Source organism: Manis javanica, chromosome 2 (assembly GCF_040802235.1).
Source record: "Manis javanica isolate MJ-LG chromosome 2, MJ_LKY, whole genome shotgun sequence".
Taxonomy (NCBI): Eukaryota; Metazoa; Chordata; class Mammalia; order Pholidota; family Manidae; genus Manis; species Manis javanica.
The window spans coordinates 164,242,407-164,265,067 of NC_133157.1; positions in this window are offsets into that span (position 1 = coordinate 164,242,407).

Genomic DNA, 22,661 nt, shown 5'->3' on the forward strand with positions numbered 1-22,661 from the left:
AACAATATTTTAATGGTTCAGACCATTGCTCATTCTATGAAATACAGAAACATGTGGCACTTTTGTTATAGGTCTTGAGTTATACCAAAAATGATAGGCTCTGACATTTGAAGGATTCTTATACGTCAAATATTCTTTTCAATTCTTTGAAGGATTCTTATACATAGGCAAGGGAACTGATACAACTTGTATCACTAGTCATCCATCTCATACAAAGATTTCATGAGTGCAAGTTTTTTTTATAATATATCTTAAGCTACTTAAAATCTTCCTGTGGAAATTTTTGTAATACTAGTTAAGGGCTTAAGTAACAATCTCAGGAGTGTGATCCTGTTTAGAGTATCTTTTAGTTAGGTATGTGGGTTTAAGATTAGTGTGACCTTGTACACAGATGGATACATCACACTCTTTTACTTTGAGATTTTTTTTTTAAAGCAAATTGCCATACAGTTAACATAATAGCTTATTTGAGTGGTGCATATTCTGATAACATGCTTCCAGTTTTCCTTGGAGAACTGTCCTCCTTTGTTCTTATTTCATGTGATGAAATTGACTCCATTTGTTCCCAAAGTTGGATCGGTGACCCAGACTTGGCCTTTTAGAGCCTCTGATTCTTCAGGCCATGGTGACTTATTTATGGAAAGATGAAAGCTCATGATTAAATCAAGCCAATCAGAGCCACAGGTTTAACCCCAGAACGTTGTTGAAATTGCTGAGAAAGCCAGGCTTGTCTTATTTTTTTTCCACTGAATTGGAGTTGTGAGGATGTACAAATGGAGAACCTTCCTGAAAGTGAAGCTACATGGGGAGAGCAGAACTTAGAAACATTTTAAGGAATAGTCCTCATGGCATCAGTTGAATACTTACCTAGTAAGTCTTAAAATGTTGGAGTTTTTATTTACAATGAGACAATATGTTATTTATTCTTTACATGTGGCATATAGATATATTTATGTACATAAACCCATTTTATGTATAATAGAAAATATGTCTATGTAAATCAATGTTATAGGTGCAGTGTGAATCACTGTCCATACACAATTTGACTGGAATTTACAACTGCCCTACTGGAAGTGTGGGATGTCAGTCAAGACCAGGCAAAAGAAGAAACCAAGGCCCCTTCCAGGTGACAGCCGGAGAACACGGGGCTAGCTCTCCTACACCAGCACTGGAAGGATTTCATCAAGAGCTGGATTCTGGGACTGAAGTGACCTTCCAAATAGTCTGGTTTCTTCCCTAACTTTGGAATCTGGATTTCAGAAGTCACTTCACTCTACTTGGCTCAGTTCCCTCATCAGCATAAATATGGGGTTGGATTAAATGAGATGCGAAAGGATTTTAGTTCAATAATCTAAAACTATACTTGAAGAGTACATAAAAGGAGCCAAAGTCAATCTTGGGAGATATAAATTAAGGAACCCAGGTATAGAAAGCCAATGGCAAGTTCAAATGCTAGATCAGAATGTCTGTGGTATGAATTAAAAATGTGTAGGTTGTTGAAATTATGGTGAAATTGCTGTTATATAGAAGAAAGAAGATACCTGGGATCCAGTCTTTCATTTAGCCAGCTGTGTGCTGGATATTCAGGCCCAAGTCTCTTACCAGTGAAATGAGAAGAAATATGCAGCATGATCTGGAAGCTTCACATATATTCGCTTTCCTCTGAGGCCAAACCTGGCTGGTATTCTACTATACTAAGCATGCCAATAAAAAGTGAGCAACAATTGATATGATTCCTTAATCAATGGTTGCAAACTGGAGGCTTGGTCTTCTGTTTCTCTGGGCTTAGACACACACTTGAATTCCTTATTAAATCTAAACCTTTCCTCTCCTTCACAAAATGTCACCACAGCCACAAATCTGCATCATCTCTCTCCTCCCTCCAGTCAGCATCAGATGATCATGATCTCTGCCCTTTGTTAGTTATTCCTACCATTTTGTATGCCCATTTATGTCTGTAACACTTAAAAGTAACTCAGATAAGCTACCAAATTTCCTCTCAAAAACTCTCAAGTAAGGAAATGTTAACTTTCAGCAAATGGAACTATACTACTTTTTTAAGATAAAGAGCTTGATGACCAAATATGTAATTATATCAAATTTTCTAAAATCTGTATGTTTCCTGCTCATTCAATGATTTTTTTGTGGTTACTAAGCAAAAAACAGGAAACAACAAGGCATTAAATATATTTTAGGTTTTTTAAATAAATTTAAACCTCACATTCAGATTAAAGAGTAAGGAACATTACTAAATCCCTATGTCAAGAGTTAGTCATTAGTTCTAAAATTATTTTTGCCACTAATATAAATCAGCCAGGTATCCAAGTGTAACTCTCATAATGCATTGTTGAAAATTCAAACTATATAAAAAGGTAATAGACTCTAAAATTGTCAGTTTAGATAGTAATTAGGTATAATACATTCTCTAATTTGAAAGTAATTAGGTATGGAATTGTATCAATGGTCCATATATTAATGATTAATACTGATATCTTAAAATGCTGACATATTTAAATTAACAACATATCCTAGATTAAAGATAAGCCATTTTTGAAATAAATTTCTAACAAACAGCTCCCAATTTCACAAGTGTGTGAGAACCTGTGTTCAGAGATGTTCATTACAGTGACTTCTGAAAATAACAAAAACTTGCAAGAATATATATATTGCCAAGTAGGATACTATTTAGAAAAATGGATTATGTATCATATAAAAACCATGTATAGACACACAATGTGGCATGCACTTATAAAATGTGATATGGGAGGAGGTGCTACAAAATTCAGGTAAGTAGGAAAATTAATTATGAAATAGTGCTAAAAATAATAATACTAGTAATAAATACTCAGGACTTATTAGGTACTTACTGTGAGTTAGTAAGTAAATGATTTAAAGAATTATAATATGTACAATAAAAAGTAGTTTACCTCATTTACCTCATTTAATCCTCTCAGCTTGGTTAACTAGATACCTTTATTGTCCTCTTTGTATAAAAGAGGAAACTAAAACTCTAAGAAATAAAGAGGTGAATATTACCCCCAAGGACACATGCAAGTATATGGTAAAGCCCTTGCTTCTACAATCTGCCTATCTCTATATCTGTCTACCTCTATCTATCTATCTATCTATCTATCTATCTATCTATCTATCTATCTATCTATCTATCTATCTATCTATCTATCTATATAGACTAGGGTAAATAGTTCAGTGGTTAACTCTCTATAGGAAACTTGTATTAAATTCCCTTGGTCAGGGTAAATGTATCGGCAAAACTTTTGACCTCCAAAAGAAAATGGGGTCTCTATTTACATTTTAACTCCATGGGACTTACAAATATTTCAGAAAGAATATCCCAGCCTCTAGATGAGGACTAATGACTATTCTGTGTGTCTTAGTTAAAACTGCATTTTCATTTTTCTGTAATCTTATGGAGCTTCATCTGATGAATAGTCATAGTACTACTTAAAAAAATTAGAAATTAATGTCAGCAAATTAGCTTACAATGCATTTTTTGCCTTTCTTTCTTTAGTCCTAGTTTTTAGATATATTAATATGAAAATGAAGCAGTCAGAAAATGTAGAGGAAAAGAATCACTGTTAAAGGAGAAAACTAATTCCTGTGAGGAAAGAACAACACATAATTTGCAAAGCAGCAATAAGGTACAAAAATTATACAGATTAATCAGAAATTTTCATTTAAACAAATTTTCATTTAATGAAAATAAGGATAGTATCTTACAAGTGTTTATTAGTTTCTTTTACCCATTCATATGATGTCAATTTTTGAAAATTTGGTTTTTAATCCCCTAACTGTGAGACAAAAGGATTGCAGTTGTTTTTGCATGTCCCACCTGAGGAAATCAAGGTTGGAGAAATTAAAATTTGCTCAAGGTCACAGAGCTGGGTCTAGGAGCCAGGGCATCTAAGTACTTCGTGTTGTTTTTACAGCATGCTTCACTGTTTCTCAATGGAAATTATGATACAAAAAAGTTGTACCAAAGAGAATATTGCCTAATTTAGCAGAAGCTAATTGAAGTGCAAAGTATTCTTAATCTAAGATTTGATAACAATTTGTTTTCAGCAGCAAGTTGCCACTAATTTTGCAGTTAGGTAAGTGGCTTTTCATTTCTCATACTGTGTTGTACTGACTGCTATTTTCTTGCTCTTTGCAATCTTTGTCATTTTTAATATCTTCAGTGATTTTGAAATATTTGGTGCTGGATCATTCTGCTGCAAATATGACCTGTCATCCCAACAAATGGACTGATTGAATCTGTCATACTGGTGGGATTTATAGTAAATTCACCACAGCACAAGTAAAACCATTAGAAATTGCATTGGTTTAAATGACTGAATGTAAGAGCCCCCTGATTCTATCAGCAAGATGGCTTATATTTTCCCTCCAAATGACCATGGAGAGTCTTAAAATTACATCAGTTTTAATGTGCATATGTTGCTGTGTTGATTTCTATTTCAGATCTGTAGCATGGCTTTGGCCTCTAAAATCTCTGTATAAAATAATTTATGGGAAAGATTAATGAGATTTCATACTGCAAAGTGTTTTGCTTTGAAAACAATGGCTATATATAAAATATTTCTCTTCAATTTTATGTATAATATACACATATGCATACATTAATGTGAATAAACTACTTTTTATTGTACATATTATAATTCTTTAAATCATTTACTTTATTTACTTTAGCTTTCAGACTGCCCTACAATTGAAATGTAAAAAATATTAAATTATTAACCAGGTCCTACACACTACAGTAAGTTTTCATGTATTGATACTTTGGTAAATAATTCATTGATTTTGTTGTTGTTATTGTTCATACAATACTTACTGTTCCAAAAAAAATCTTTTGAATCATTTTCACCTCTAAAGTAAAAAAAAAATGCAAGTTTAACTTTTCAATTCTTAATGTCTAACCATTATTTTTTCATAAATATGAAAACATTTTATTATTTTGTATAGGTCAAATCTATCTTGTTTTATGTTGTTTGTCATCACATACTTGATCACCTATATTTTTTAGATTTTTCAAATTTAATGTAGTCATGTTTCACAGTGTATTTTACTTTGCTAACCTTGCAGTTCAATTTGATACTGTCCCTATCTGAATACTGAAACTATAATAAAAAACCATTTTAATAGTCTTATAAAACAGAGCACATAAAACAAGAACATTTATTTTAGTTGAAGACATGTGCTAATTTTTTATTGAGAAATGCATTAAACATTGATACATCCAACCTCTGATTGAACCTTCAGACTTGTCACATGTAGGGGTTGTTGAAGATTTATTGTACAATATAAAATTAGGCATATACAGTAAACTTGATAGTAAATGACCTTTGCAGACAGGAGACTGCCACAGAAAAAAGTTGCACAATAGAAGGGGATTTGAAAAACATATTTAAAGACATTCAAAGATGAGTGATGGAAACTGAAAAACATAAAGAGAAAAAAATATTCTCCGATGAATAGATACACAGAAAACATTCTTCCTAAAATGAATACATGTTCTTTACATCTCTAATTCATTTGTTACACAACAATCCATACTAAATAATGGGCGTTTAACTCCAAACATAACATATACCTATTTAGCCATGCCAGTTTCACAAAGTATTTATGAAGTATGAATATAAAAAAATCTGTTTAATCCATTAAAAAAGTATACAGTAATTTTTTAATGTAATTTACACAGTACACTTATTAATGCAGTAATAAAACCTCACATAAGGATGAATACCAACATCATGTGTCAAAATCAGGGCATCCTGTGATCTGACAGGAGATTGATTTCATTGTGAATTGAACTGAGTGCATGCTTCATTCTGTTACCTGTCCTCTCTCTCTCCTCTTGTCTTCCTCTCTCCTCTCTTCTCCTTTCATTTCATTTCCTTTCTTCCTGTTCTCCCCCTCCTTTCCCTTCTCCTCTTTCCCCTTCTGTGTTTCTCTCTTTCTCTCCTCTTCTCAAGTGGATTGTTCAGCATCAAGCTCCTTTCGAGAATAAATAGAAATATGCCTGCAGTAGCTAAAATTTGCTGGCATGATGCCTTAATGAATCTTTAATTGGACTTCTTAGAAATTGGGCAAAAAGATATCTTGAAGCTTTAACATTGCTTGTTCAAAGTGTTTAAATAAAAGAAGTGATATCTGACTCACAGAAAGCTATATAAAATTATTTCAAATGTCATTCAAATAATGACATTTATTTCCTACAAATGAGACCGCATCAATTGATTTTTGAAAAGAAAAATAAAACTCATAACTATAGGAAGACAATGCTAATAACAAGACTGTCCAGAAATAGAAGCAATTTTTCTCAAGATGGCAGAATGAAATCCACATTTATAAAATCTATTTTCTACAATACCAATGGGTAGATTATACTTGGAGATTTTATTAAAATTTCTGAATTTTTTTCTTGATTTTTGTGAGTTTTTTAAGTCCTACTTTATGAATTTGTGGGATTTTTTTTTCCTAAGTTAAAAAAGATAAACTACTTGGAAAGACATAAAGATTCCTCTGGTAGTTAAAAAAAAGTACACTGGGAAATACTTGATTTTTAAAAAAATAAAATCCCTACAACCACTCTTTTTCCACCAATTTGGATTCTAATTCCCAAAAAGATGAATTAGATGAATTAGTAAATCCTTAATATTGGGTATACATTCCTGAGACACATGATAAAAGGGCATTTCAGAATTCTGGATGCCAGATGCAATTGTTTACTTCTGAGTCATATGAGTAAACATCAAATCTGAAGTAATAAAGAATGTTCGACTTATAAAGGGGAAATATGCCCATGCCATGAAACCTATCAGCAGATGATACTGTTGGCTGGGAGATTGAATTGAACCAAAGAATTTTTCCATTTCTTATTTCAGAGATATAATACAGAGATAAAAGTGAGATCATAACTATGGGTAAAGCTGAAATATTTCCAGAATATCTAGCCTGGCTTTAGTGCATCTACATATCAACAGGCGTTCCTATGCGGTGGAGTAGTTCATCTCCATATCAGTGGGTAATTACCTGGGCAACCGAGGGCTTATCTGAACCTGAGAGGCTGGGAGGAGGTCTTGCTTGCTTCTGTCGGAGCAGGAAAGAAAAATCTCACTGAACTGCTGTTTGTAAGCAATAAACGGGTTTTAAGCTTTATTTCTCCTTTTGACTGACTTTGGTTTTAGAGTATTTTGCCCCAGGATTTCCTTTCCCTGGAGGTAAAATAACTAAGGGCTGAATCTGAGTATTAACACAGAATTGCCCTCTCTTATTCTGTGTCATTCTCGTATGCTTCTCTAGAATTTTGTTGAGATGTTCTACCTTTCTTATTCTTTATTACTTTCACTTTTCTTCCTTCTTTCTTTTTTATTGAGTTACTATTAGGTTAGGGATTACCAAAAAAAAGCAGCTGTAGCCTCTTCCTCAAGCCAGAGTTCAGAAGGAAATCTGCTTATTATTGGAATGAAGATCTCAAATAGAAGAAAATTATTTTTCTTGAATTCATTCTCCTCCAGCTTTCTACATGGCGTCATTGAAATCCATCATTTTTTGGAGTCTTGTAAGTCCCTTTACACGCTGAATGGAAATAGACCTCCAAAGACTGACATGGAGCTTTATGTATGAAGTAAAGCTGCTAGAAAACTAACAAATTGAAGTTCGACCTCTTCTGTTCTCTTTTGTCTCCCACCGCGCTGTCTGTTAGTTCCCCAATCATCCCCTCACTATGCAGCCTGGAACGTTGCCTTGAAGACCAGTCCTATCAAGATTTATGTGCTTTGTCTTTCCCACTTTTTGATGCTCACAAGGTGACAGCAGTCAAGTCCACAGAGGAGTGAAATTTGCTGCAACTGATGACTAATGCAACCCTAGAGTTTGGGATTTTTTATTTTTTTAAATTTTTATTTACACTTAATATAAATATTTATATTTCAGTGTTGACCTAAAGTGATTAAAAAATAGAGTATGCAAGGAATTTAGTATTTTGATTCAATAAAGGATATATAAATACATTTGGTTCTTAATGTAATAAAAATACATTAAGTTGTTGTCTTCGCAGTATTTTAGCCACTCTCTAGTGACTAAATGAGGAATTGATCAAGCTGTTTTGGCAATCCACAAATATTTTTAAATTTCCAATGAATTTTTTCTTTCCTTTCTATATTTTGCTCCAAGTGAAATCACCATTAACCTTTTCTATTCTTATTTGTTGGTTACTCAATGAATTTTTTTTAGCACCTACTGTGTATCAGGTACTATGTTGTCCTTGAAGATACAGTAGTTATCAAGCTGAAGTTTTTATCTTCAAAGAATATACAGACTACTTTGAGGAGCAGAAAATAAACTGATATGGTAACTGCTGTAGTGGAAATAATTACTATGGAAGCACACTGAAAGTATGCTTTTTTATTCTATTCTTCTGCAACCATATTAGCATAATCTTTTTGCCTTTTTTCCTTTCTACAATCAATCCTGTCTCACTTGTGAAATTATTTTCCATATGCTTACTGGATGAATTAACATCCTTAGCATAGCTATTTCAAAGTCCCTGTAGAATAATTCAACATGAGCCACATCCCTGTTTCATCCTCCATTGATCAATTCTTCTATTGATCATGAGTCACATTTTCTTGCTTCTGTGTGGGTTTAATTTTTTATTATATACTGGAAATCTGAATAAAAACAGTAAAAACTAAAGTTTCAGATTGATTGAGTGAGGAAGTTAGTTATAGTTGACCTGAGTTTGGGCGCTTACAGCTTTATTTTGATTCAGTTCATTACCGGCTATGAATAAGGTTAGAACATTTCCTTTTCTGGATTTTTCTGGGTTTCTGAGGTTTGGTAAGATCTCTGAGATCAACTTAAGATTCCTAAGTGGAGTCACTGGCTTTCTAACCCATGAAGGAAGAAAGGAACTTTTTTCTTGCTCGCCCTCTCATTGTCTCTTGTCATTTTTTCGGCTTAGAAAAAACTACTCTCAGTTTTCTGCAACTCAGGTGATTTCTGTCTGTCTATCTGTCTCTCTCTCTCTTTCTGTCATTCCACATGGTTCCCAATTTGGGATGCATAGCTGGATTATACTCTGTGAAGCCTCAGAGTAACTCACACGTCTGAGAACTGAAAAACCCAGTGCACTTCGTCTACCTCCTGTTTTGGTACTTCATATTTTGATTTAATTTAAATATTATTTTTTAATGCTTTATTGAGATATAGTTGACAGATAAAATTATAAATTGTAAAGCATGATTATTTGACATATGTATATGGTGTGAAATGATTATAATAATCAGGTTAATACATTCATCATATCACTTAGTTACTGTTGTGTGTGTGTGTGTGTGTGTGGTGAGTGTTTAAAATTTACTCTCAGTGAATTTCAAGTATACAATACAATATTATTAACTATAATCACCATGCTACATGCTGCACATTAGATCTTCAGAACTTATTCATTGTAAAACTGAAGGTTAGTACCCTTTGACTAGCACCTCCCCATAACCCCACACACCAGCCCCCTGGTAACCACCATTCTGCTCTCTGCTTCCATGAGTTAGACTTTTTTTCTTATACTCTACGTACAAGTGAGAACATATATGTCTTTCTCTGTCTGCCTAATATTACTTAGCATAATGTTCTCTGGATTCATTCATTCATGTTGTTTAAATGATAGACTCTCCTTTTTTTTCATAGCTGAATGATATTCCATTGTAATATATCACATCTTTATCCATTCACTCATCTATAGAACTTAGATTGTTGCCATATGTATCTTGGCAATTGTGAATAATGTTGGGTGAATAAGAGAGTGCAGATCTCTTGGAGATACTGATTCCATTCCCTTTGGACATATACCCAAAAGTATGACTTCTGGATCATATGACAGCTCTATTTTTATTTCTTGAAGAACCTCCATACTCTTTTCCATAATGGCTGCACCAGTTTACTTTCCCAGCAAGAGTTTATGTCTCTTTTCTCCAATTCTTACCATACTTGTTATCTATTGTTTCCTTGATACATGCCATCCTAACAGGTTTGAGGTTGCATTTCCCTGGTGATTAGCAAAGTTGAGCAGCTTTTCATGTATTTGTTGGCCATCTGTAAGTCTTTGCAAAAAATGTCTGTTCAGATTCTTTGCCCATTTTTCAGTTGGCTTGTTTGGTTTTGCTATTGAGTTGTATGAGTTCTTTAAATATTTGGATATTAATCGCTTATCAGATAAGGCTTGTAAATATATTCTCCCATTCCATAGGTTGGCTTTTTATTTTGTTGATTTTTTTTTTTTTTTTGCTGTGCAGGAGCATTTTTATTTTGATGTTGTCCCACTTGTTCAATTTTTCTTTTTTTTCCTATGCTTTTTGGTGTCATATCCAAAAAAATCACTGCAAAGAACAAAGTCAAGAAGCTGTTTCTCTGTTTCCTTCTGGAGTTTTATGGTTTCAGGTGTTACATCTAAGTCTATATTTTGAGTTAATTTTTGTGAGTCGTATAAGATAAGGGTCCAGTTTCATTCTTTTGTATATGGATATCCCATTTTCCTAACACCATTTATTGAAGACACTGTCTTTTTCCCATTGTGTGCTTGTTTTTGGTATTTTAAAGATGTTTTTCCATTGTCTTCTTGCAATATTTCTGATGAAAAATCTGTTTTAATCTTCATTTTTTTTCTTCACTCTATTACACTTCATTTCTGTGTGTGTGTATGTGTGTGTGTATGTGATTACATGTAAGATTTTCTCTTTATCATTAGTTTCTAGTGTTTATATTATGCTTTGGTGTAGGTCTGGATTTCATTGAACTTCTTGAATCCATAGGTTTATACTTTTCATTACATCTGGAACATTAACAGATTATTTCTTTAAATATTTTATTTCTTTCTGTCCCTACAGCTCTCCCTCCATCTTTAAGGGCATTAATTATTCCCATATTAGGCCATTTGATATTTTCCCTCAGCTTCCTGGTGTTAAGTTTATTTTTTTAAACTATCTTTTCTTTCTGTATTTCATCTTAAATGGGTTCTGTTGCCATATTCAGTTTCATTAATCTTGTTAAGCTTTTCTTCTGCAATATCTAAACTTCATGAATCCCATTAAATGAATTTTTCATCTTGTGCATTACAGTTTCTGTCTATAAATTTGACTTGTGTCATTTTTAATATCTTCTATGTCTCTATTTAAATTTTTCAACATATGGAATACAGTTATAATAACAATTTAAATATGTTTGCTAATTCTAAAATCTGTTATTTTGGATTGATTTAAATGATTAATTATGGGTCATATTTCCCTGTTTCATTGCATGCTTTAAAATTTTAGTTGGATGACAGATACTGGAAATTTTACTTTACTGGGTGTTTGGCTTTTAAAAATATCTTTATATACGTTGATATTTGTTCTAGGATGCAGTTTAAGTTACTAGGAGAAAGTTTGATCTTTCCATGTCCTGCTTTGAAGATTTGTTAGATCAGACTGCAAAAATGCACAGGCCATGGTTAATTACTCCCCACAACTGATACAAGACACTCTGCTTTGGTTCTAAATGGTTGGGCTGTGGCTCTGCCTTCTACCTGCCCTGGATTGTAGCTCCAGGCATCATTTGGCAGAATAGCTTCTTAAGAATCATTTCTGCAGAATAGCTTCATAAGCTGAGAGAGTTTAGCTTCCACCAGTGAAACTTAAAACAGTTCTTCATCCTCTATGGATACATTATATTCATTACCTCATTTCTGTGTTTTGATTATCTGAACATTAAAAATAACATGCAAAATAATTATTCTTGGAATGTATTTGTATACCTTATCAGTTAATAAGTCCTTTCATTCCTTTTATTCTCTAATATCATGCCACTGATATTTATCTAAAGATTCTTTTTAACATGGTGTTACTAAATTTTAAAAATAAAATTAGACACAACTTTTAAAAGTTAAATGTGTAGTTATTTTATTTTAAATTGTTGAGCCTTCAATTGGCTCTTTTCTGGACTTAGAGCAGTGCTGTGCAATGTAATGTGAACCAAAAATAGAATTTAAAATTTTGTAGTTGTCACATTTGAAGAGTGAAAAGAAACAGAAGAAAATTTTAATAACTTATTTTTTATTTAATCCAGTATGTCCAAAGTTATGATTCTAATATATGATCAATATATAAAGATGAATGAAAATACATTTCATATGCAAGGGGCACACATGGTTTGTAGCTGCTGTATTGCAAAGCCCAGACCTAGACAAAAACATTTTGAAAAAGAAAAATCTTTTTGAGGTATAATAAGTTCAAAGCCATTCCTATTAAATGGAATCACCATTAAAATGTGCAATTATTTCTACCCAATTATTTTAATACATAATATTTTTTGCCCTTATTCAGAATAGTGGCAAATACTTTTTATGTACAAAAAATCATAAATATCTTATCTCTATTCATAATTCTTTTGAGTATGTTCCCATATTTAGATATCTCAAAAATAATTGCCATTCTCAATTTTGTTCCAGTAGAGATTATAAATCGACTCATCAAGATATTCTTCCCATTGGTAAAGCATTTTATCAAAGTTTACCAACTTATTTTGAATAAAGTATAAAAATAATTTACAGGGCTCTTAAACATGTTTACGTCATTGAAGTATACTTTTTAATGATCCAGGGACTGTTCTAGGTTAATTAGAAGTTGTTAATGACTTCTTAATAAGCTATTAAATATATAAAATAGTAGAAGGGGAAAAATTAGAGAAAATGTTTGATAACTTGATTTGAGTGATGGTTTCATGAGTAATACACATGTAAAAATAAACAAAATGCATAAATAATAAAAAAACGACTTTTTTTATTTCTTAAATTAGCACATAATATTTAAATATATTCTGACCTATGCTTAAAATAGTAATAATTATATAAAACTTTGTATATACCTACTTGTCCTAGAGGGAGGAGTACTGATTCCTACCAAAATTTCATTAATAAAGAGTATACTTACTGGACATTCGAATATATTTTTATTTCATTCATTGTCTGTTTACTGAATACAAAATAAAACTGGAAATGAAAAGATGAAACTGTTTTATATTTTGTAAATCTTTTTCAAGCTATGGAATGATACAAATTGGAAATAAATGCAGGTACTTGGTAAGCTTATTGGTATTTTACATAATAGCGATTAATTTTCAAGCAATTTAATGAGTTTTCTTGAACTAAAGTTCAGATACTATGATTATTGAAATTTCCCATCAGAATATTTATATTTTATAAGAATCCATTGACATGTTTTTGTCTTTTACTTTTAGCCCTATTTAAATGGACAGGCCTTATGAAACATAGGAAGATTTATAGAATTACATGTTTTTCAGTAATGGAGACACTTTGTCAAATAGGTTTCAAATTGAAAAGGATTCTTTGCCCTTCAAAACGAGTCAGTCTATAAACTTCCATTTGCCAAGAGAGTGAAAAATGTATAGGAGAAGCCATTCTCAAATACTAGTATGCTAAACATTAGTATTGTTGAAAAAGTGGGCACTGGAGAAATGATATGCTCTTTATGCTTTAGCACCGAAGAGCCCTCTGCTTTGTCACTAGATATAATCCAGATTTGTGTAAATAGAATGAATGGAAATTTTGAACTTTAAATTTTTAATAATTATGAATTACAGAATTATTGATGGAATTTTTTTCACTTATCATAGTTTTCACTATACATGGAAAGATGGAAGTCATCATTATCATAAGGAGAAAGGATTAAATAAATACAAAAAAATCATCAATATTGACTGACAGACAACCTAGTAGGTATATGTAATACACACACACACACACACACACACAAGATTTAGATAGGAAATATTTAAGGTGATCATTCCCCTAGTGTTATTTAATAAATTTTTAAGCAATATTTATTGATAAAAAGTTTGAAACTAATGTTCCAAAGTAGCAGTCTCTATATTCTTTGTGTTTATGTACATTTATCTTTTAGTTTTCTGTTTACTAAGACCATAAAAACTTTTTGTGGGAACAAGCACTGCCTGCTTGTAACTTTTGTCCCAGAATAACAATGTGTCCACATGGCCCCCTCCTTTGAGTGGTATACTAGGTATATGATGATTAGAACTGGCCATACCCAGGCCCAACTTATTGATGTATACATCTTATTGGGAGGCAGACCCCTCTGAACAAGGTTTTGTTCTTTGGGGCACTGGTTGCACAAGAATGATCTCTCCTTGCATAGTACATAGTCTTTATCTCCTCAACGACACAAGCAGTTCCCTCTGTAGGCTGTAGCAGTGCACATCCTCATCCAGACGCAGCTTCTGGACTCCTTGGGGTAAGTCACAATAAATCCTCATGTTTCACATGGCAGCTCCAGGTCTTTCCTTTGGTCTCTTGAATGTGCTTCTGTGACAACACACCCACAATGGTTGTGCAATTGGACTTGGCAGACATACAGCTTTATTCCTTAGTATGTGTTCAGTTACTTTCAACAAACATTTTGTGTTGTTGCTGTCTTTACAGAAACTTGAACCTTTAAAATTCAAAGTGAAAGGGTATCTCATTGCAACCGTCCTTACCCCAGAACAACTCAGGAAACATGGGCCCACACAAGAGATTTTATTATTTGAAAAAGGAAATGGTTGCCCCCAGAGAGAGGGAGCAGCAGCTCATGGGTGAGGAAGTAGGGGTAGGGTGTATTCTGCAATGGTGATTGGATCTTAAGGGGTGGGCAACCATCTGGTCAGTGGTGATTGGCTCTTGTGGGGTGGGGGTCGTAGTATGCCAGAATTTGCCTTCACAAAGGACCTTTATAAGTTAGACCAGTTGTCAATTATATCCAGATTCTGATGTCCTCAGCAAATGACATAGCATTTATAATGTTGCCTGTATAGGGTTATCCCCTTTAGTATTCACCATACATTTATTAAAAAAAAACAACCTATAGCTAAAAATAAAAGTTAGTTTTATTCTAAGTTAAGTGTAAAGGTAAAAGAAGATGAGGAAGTTAAACTCTTTGGATGGAGTGGGTTATAGTTTATCCTGCTGAATTTTAGTTAATATTTTCAGCAGCTTCCTACTTTTCCTGTTATTTTCTAGAAATATTTCATAAGCCAGATCATCAAACCTCCCAAGAGACAGTCTTGTCTGTAGATTTGGCCAGAGCCTGTTTTACTGACTATATTGTTTGGCCTTTAAACAAAGGTGAATTGTTTGTTTACTCATTTGTTTTTATTGCCTAGACCCACAGGATATTTTTAAAGAGTTGGCAGTCACCCCTGTGTTTCTTAGTGCCTGACCCTTTTGTCCTTTGTGTCATCCCTCCAGGTGGTTGTGATTTTCTCTTACATCTTGGTTTGCAGATCTTTCCTCAATTATACTTCGGCTGTTACCAAACCCTATGGTGGTATCTCAAATCTTCTACTGTTCTAGCAACACTTACAAAGGACTTGGTAGAGTAATCTTCTGAAAGTTTTCTAAGGATTTTCAGAACATTTTGTTTATCTAGTGTACTGAATAGTTTCTTACGGAACTTTCTTATTTCAGAGAATTGTGTCAGAGTCAAATTATCCCAGTGACCCCCAAACTAAGATTATAACCAATGGACACTTACATTTCACTAATATATGGTCCAACCAGGTAGTTGGTATCAACCTTAAAACATTAACTTTCATCCAAATCCTTTGAATGATAAGTCAGGGCTCTGCTCATAATCTTTAAAATTGCAATAACATTCATTCCTTGAAATTTACCTTTCTTTTTTCATCCTTAACACAGTTTTAAACTTTTCATTTGACTAATACGCTTTCATGTATTTTATCTAATTTGACCATACAGTAATGTTGTAGGAGAGAAAAACTATCAGGGTAACATTTACTTCTGATCCAGCATCAATAATATCTTCAATATTTTTACTTTTATAAGAAAATTACTCTATCATTAAATATTATGGTCTAATATATATTTAAAAAATACATTAAAATATTTTATGAACTGTTATACAAATGTTAATTCTTTTTGCTATATGGGCAGCTGCATCTGGGGAGGTCTCTCCCTGCACACCAGTGAAACCTCAACCTGGATGGGGGAGGGTTGTTGACTGAACAAGAAAGAATTCTCAAGCAGGTCAGACAAGTATAGGTAAGGAAGGATTCATTAAAGCAAGAGCAGCAGGGAATGGCAGCTGTCTTTCAGGCAGCAGAGAACAAGAAAGTACAGAGGGAAAGAGGGGAAAGTTCTCGGCTTAGGGCAGACTCCCTTGCCAACTCTTAAAGCCAGGATCACCTAGCGTCCGTGTCTGCTTGGATCTGCATGGCATGCTCCTACCACCCCAAGATTTGGGGGAGCATGAGATGGAGTGAGATTATGTTCTGAGAACTTCCCAAAGAAAGGATATCCTCAGGCAGGCCACTAAGAGCAGATCGCTCAGCTGAAGTTCCTTTGGGGTCACCCAGGCAATGGGAACTTGCAGACCCAAATCTGAGCTCTCAGAAACCCCCCCCCCCCTACTTATCAGGAGTAAAGCAGAGATAGCAGAGACAAAATGTGATAATTTGAGCAGGGAGAAAGCTTTCCTTAAAATTATGCACTTAAAGTGTTAGTGTCCTCAGAGAGAAGGTGCACTGAAAGGCTGGAAATTCTGTCTTTTTAAGGCTTTCAAGAAGGAGCAAAGGACAGTGAGGGCAGGGGGCTGTTAGGTGTAGGCTTGACTTGTGGTCTCTTGATGTCTCTCTCCAGTGAAGGACACTATGTCCTCATCCACAGTCTGTCTTCTAGATAATTCTGTAAGATGAACTTAACACAAGGCATTTATTGATCCTGTTCTTCTCCAAGATAATGATTACCCTCAAGCAGTGGGGACACATCAGTTAAAACTGCTTGCCCTATGTTAAGATTGGGTGGGTTATTTTCTGAGACCAAAGAATAAGTTAGGAATGTTACATCTCAACTCTCCGCTATTGAAAATGTAATCTTAGTCTCAAGATGGGATCTTTCCTGTTCTTACTCTACTGTTTATATCTCAGTATTTTTCACTATAGGCAGGAAATGTTAATCATGATGCTTGTCCCATTTCTCTGTCCTACTTCACTATTATTATTATAGCTTGTTAATGGTTGATAGTATATTCAATGTGAAGACAAAAAATGAGTCAGAGTGAAATTAAGTCATTTTTGTGTGTGTAATGACAGTTTGGTGGTACAGTCTGGCTTATGGTTTTCATTAAAATTAATGATTATCAAATATTCTTATATTTCTCTAATAAATTCTCTCCCTTCACAAAAAAGATGTCTTTTTACTTGTGGGTAAAATTGTAATATTTCCAGAATCTCTCACCTGGCTTTAGTGCATCTGCATATCAACAGGTGTTTCCATAGGTGTTTCCAAGGGGTGGAGAGAATTAGTCCCTACATATCAATAGGTAATCACAAGGGCCTGCCAGGGTTTATCTACCAGAGAGGTTGGATGGAGCTCTCTTCTGCAGCCTGGTCGAGAGAGAGACTGCACGACTGCTTGTAAGGAATAAATGGGTTTCTTAACTTAATTTCTCCTTTTGATTTTGGTTTTAGAGGTATTTTGCCTGGGGATTTTCCCTCGGAGTTACAGTACTTGACAGAAAAAAGTTCTGAAATAAATGTGCTGGATTTGTGTTCAACTTTTTCATTTACTTGTCCTGAAATAATCTATCAAGTGTAAAATTGGGGTAATAAAATGGCATATCTGGAAAGTTGTTATAAATTAAATAAGATAGTATTTTCATCTAATAAGAATAAAAATGTCCCTTTTCTCAAATATTTGACACCCCTTTCCACCTCCATTTTTAGCAAATTGTAGAGGAATGAAGGGAACAGGGCTGAGCCACCCAGTTTTCGTAGAAACTACGTGAGGCTAACATTCCTGGACCCTGCCCTAAGTTAGATAACTAGAAGCCAGAAACTACGTGAGGCTAACATTCCTGGACCCTACCCTAAGTTAGATAACTAGAAGTAAACGACCCCCCTGGGGTCGAAACTCGTGATAAGTCACATAGGAATGCTTGTGCAAAGGTCAGGCACCTGGTGTATCCCTGTTTCAATTTTATTGGCCAAAGTATAGAATGTGTTTCAAATTCATTGGTTGGGGTAATGTGCAGGCTCTGGTGCAATGACTGTAGAAATCCCATATAAACCATACCTAAAGTTGCTTAGGGGTCGGCAGCTCGGACTCGGCCTGCATGTCAGGGAAGGTGCTGTCGACCCCAGCTTGCTGGCTGAATAAAGACTTTGCTTGGATTTTCATCTCCGTGTCCGTGTGTCTTGTTCTCTGGGAAACCCCGGAGTCCTGGACCCTAACACAAATGACCTTCTTTCATACTAGAAAGCATTAGATAAGCAACCCTCCACCAAATCTCTAAGCAAATGATCATCTATACTCATCTTCTCCTTTACATCTTTAAAAATAAGGGAAACCTTCTCACCTATCAAAGACAAGCACTTCATATTTGCTTGGAATTCCTTGCTTTTTTCCTTTCTCAATACTGAGCTCCTTAAATTTTCCCACCTTTTGTTAACTTACTATTTTTCTTTTATCATTATTCTCATCAACATTCAACCACCATCTATTATTGTTTGTGTTAAAATCATCCATTTTGCCTCCACATCACACTCATTCTTTTCCCTTTTTGACCTAACCTTGCTCTCCTTCAAAGACAAACTTCTTGAAAGAGCTGTGTTAACATGTGGTTGTTGCCATTTTATTACTTTTCATTCATTTTTCAACTAACTAAAATCTTGACTTCCACTTGCATTGTTCCATCAAAATTGCTCTCCCTAACATCGGTTACCAAACCCCATGCTGTGAAATTTATGTACACCTTTTCTGTCATCTTATGTGTCCTCCCAGGGATGGAGGGCAGAGACAGGAAACAAGCATCATGATTAATTTTCCAAAAAAGCTGAGATATAAACAGTACAGTAAGAATAGGAAGGATTCCATCTTAAAACTAAGAGTCCATTTTAAAAATGAGGAAGTTAGGAAGTAAGATTCCTAACATATTCTTTAGCAAAAAGACAATAACTCAATTCACCTTGGAGGCAGGGCAGGTGATTCTTGATTGGTATGTTCCCAGAGGGAAGCAGCTATCCTGGAGAGGAACTGACCAATTTCTTGTGTTAAGTTAATTTTGCAGAATTACCTGGGGGACTGATAATAGAAGAGACTTAATGTCTCTCACAGAGATAGCATTTTGAGACCAGTTTACAAGTCTCTGCCCCCTGGCCCTTTGTAAAATCCCTAAAAGAGGGAACCCCAGTCTCTTAGTGCTTCTCCTCTCTGAGGACACCTGCACTTTTTCTCTCTGTAAGTGCATACCTTTAAACAAAGCTTTCTCACTGCTCAATTTACAGAGTTTTGTCTTTTTTCTATTTCACTTTTTTTCCAAGTCTCCACTTTACCCCTGATAAGTAGGGAGAGGCTGCTGAGAGCTCAGATTTGGGCCTGCAAGGTCCCATCACCTGGGTGACCCAGAGGGAACTGCAGCAGCAGGAGCCTGCCTGAAAATCTCCTTTCTTTGGGAAGTTTTCAGAGCATAATCTCACTCCATCCCATGCTCGCGGCTCCCCAGATCCGGGGGTGGTAGGGCCTAGTCCCCAGGCAGTGCAGATCCAAGTGGACACGGGATGCCAAGTGACCCTGGCTTTAAGAGATGGCAAGGGAATCTGCCCTATACCAAGAAAATGTTTAGCAAACTTTCCCTCTGCACCTCTGCATCTCCCTGCTCTCAGCTGCCTGCAAGGCTTCTGCCATTCATTTAGACTCTCGCTCTAATGAATTCCATCTTTACCTACACTTGTCCAACCTGCTCAGGAATTCTTTCTTGTTCTGAGTCAAGAACCCTCCCCTGTCTAGGTTGAGGTTTGACCTGGTGCACAGGGAGAGGCCTCCCGGATGCAGCTGCCTGGCAACACCAACAGCATTGCACACTGTTGATCGCTCCCTAAATTTTCATGCTGTCTCTTTTTATGTCCTCTGCGATACCATATTCTCTTTTCTTTTTTCTTTCTCAGTTTCCTTTGCCAACCTTTTCTCTTTTACTCAAGCACTTATCAAACCTAGACATACTGATCATCAAGTGTCTTCTAAACACAAGTTATGAGTCAATGGGTCTGGTGCGTGTTCTGAGACACTGCATTTGTAACAAGCTTTCATGTGTTGCTGATGATGTTATTTCACAGACCGTATTTTGAGGAAAAAGTTTCTGTAAATCACTAAAAATCCCCAAGACTCACACATAGCTCTTACAACTTCTCTTGCAGAATTCTTTATCTAGGTAATCTCATCCCTTTGCATGGTTTTAAGTACAATACTCACAGTTATGAATCTCAATTTTACATATCCACCCTAGACCCCTTTTCTAATTTTCAGACCCATATATATCAGGTTCCTACTTGGCATTATCTCCTTAAAGTTTGCTTGGTATTATAAGTTTTAATTCCAAAAGATGAACTCAAGTTTTACTCCACATCTTTCAGTCCTCTTAATTATCCATTTCAGTCAGTGATACCTCTATCCATTCATGAACAAAGCCAGAAATTTGGTGCAAAATCTCATCTCCTTGATCTGAGAAATGTAATCCTCTATCAAGTCATATTTCACCTCCCTATATATTTCAAGATTGTTTACTTCTTTGCTCCTCAGAGTACCATACTCTAGTTTTAGTCTAGCCTCTATTTACTCTTCAGGTCTTAGACATTCAGTAAAAAAGAAATATATATATCCTACTCCCACATGTAGGGAAAATGGAAGTTCCATGGCCAGGATCCTCACCTGATACCCACTGTGTACATGTGATGAGGTAATCGTTAGCCTACTGCATAGGCACGTGCTTGCATACCCGTTGGTAGTAAGCCATTACTGCAGGTATTTCTATAAAAGAGTTTCTCCAGTGCTAAAAGCTGAGCCTAGAGAAGAGGGCAGAGAACAGAGGCAGTGCCTGGGGCAGATAGAGCTCAGAGCAGAGAGCAGAGACTGAGACAGGCTTGTTGGGACAGAAGCAGATGTAATTCTCATGCATGACCTGTCACCATAAGAAGAAAGTTTGGTATGAGCCCCTTTTCACCCATAACATTCCATTATCATTTTTTGGTCTCACCAAATCCATAGCGAACTTTTCCAGGGCTGAAACCCTCAGACGAGACACCGCACTAGCATCATGTTTTGGATGCTACTACCTAGGAGAGTGCTTAGGCTTCAAACATATTTTTTGAAGGAATACTTCAACCTGGATAAAAATGTGAAAACAGAGAGTTTTAATCCATGTATCTTGACCTTCTCATTCTATATAATTTTTTCTGCCTCTATGATACTTAAATAAAAAAATTGAATTAATTCTCAGCTGTCATTAATTTAAATAGCTGCTTGATCTCTCCCTTAAGCTTTTGCTGCTAGATGGAATAGTTTTCTGTTTCTGAATGTCAACAGTGTAGAAGATATTTTGTAACTGAGAATGTGTAGACAAAGAACTAATACCTAGAATTAAGAAATGTTAGTTCTTCTAGAATTATCCAATCAAAAGATGCCAAAATGATTTCCTCTAGTGCCAGTACATTAATTGCTAGCGACTGCTTGAAGTGGTAAGATGAGGACGAATGTGACACCTGTTTGAGCACAGTGTTGAACAGGGTAGGATCTGTTCACACTGTCTACCATAGTGATGGGGTAGGAAGCTATGGCTTTGTGACATTATTTCAACTCTGATTTGGTGAAGACATAAAGAATTTTGAAATTGGGAAGAATATTTGCTTTAGTAATCGTCCCACTATTAGCTTGGGACAAAATTATGACTAGAATTTAGATTTGCTAACTTAAACCTATTCTATAGTTCCACTGCTTATCTAGAATTTTCTCTTTAGTTTTTCTCACATTTCTATGTTTATGGAATTTTTTCCATAGATTTAATGCATATACATAGACTTGTTATTCTTGTTGTTAGTTGAATGGGACAATATTAAATGTTTCTTTAAGGTATTATATTTTATTTTCATTTATTCAGATACCTAATGATACCCAAAGCTAAAAAAAAAAAAATTTACCACTGAATCAGTATTTAATATGCTGCAATGAATTTTTAGACCCAAGTCTTTTTAAAATATGTTGCTAGTAAATTCAACTATATTTTTTTGTTCTAAATATTCAAAATTGTATTAATTATAAAATCCATGTCCAAGGAAAGAGGCAATTTTCCTTGAAAACATTTTTTTCATGGAGTGTGCTTGTTATTGTGCTAATTTTTAAGTGGAAGCTAGAATCTACTGCCATTTAATAAGATTATTTTATCAGCATAAATTAAATTGGTTACTGAAATTGTTTTTAAGCATTTCATTCACCCATTCTCAATTAAAAATAAAATTTGTCAGACTAAATAGGAAAAGTACCATACTTTTTTAATAGATGTAAAGTGAGACTTTATACCTCAGATCTGCCTTGTTGAAGTCTGAATTATTTTAGAAGGTGTGATGAATGAGATTCGGCTCCCTAATTGAAATATATAAGGTTCTTTAGTGTTCAGAAAAATCAGAGAATATTTACTGAATAAAGAAAAATACCTTTCTAAGAGAATAAAATATTCTAGAAAAATGAGATAATATCAATGTTAGGCTGGAGGAAGGAAAAACAAGGACATGCAAAGAGAACAGAGAGATAC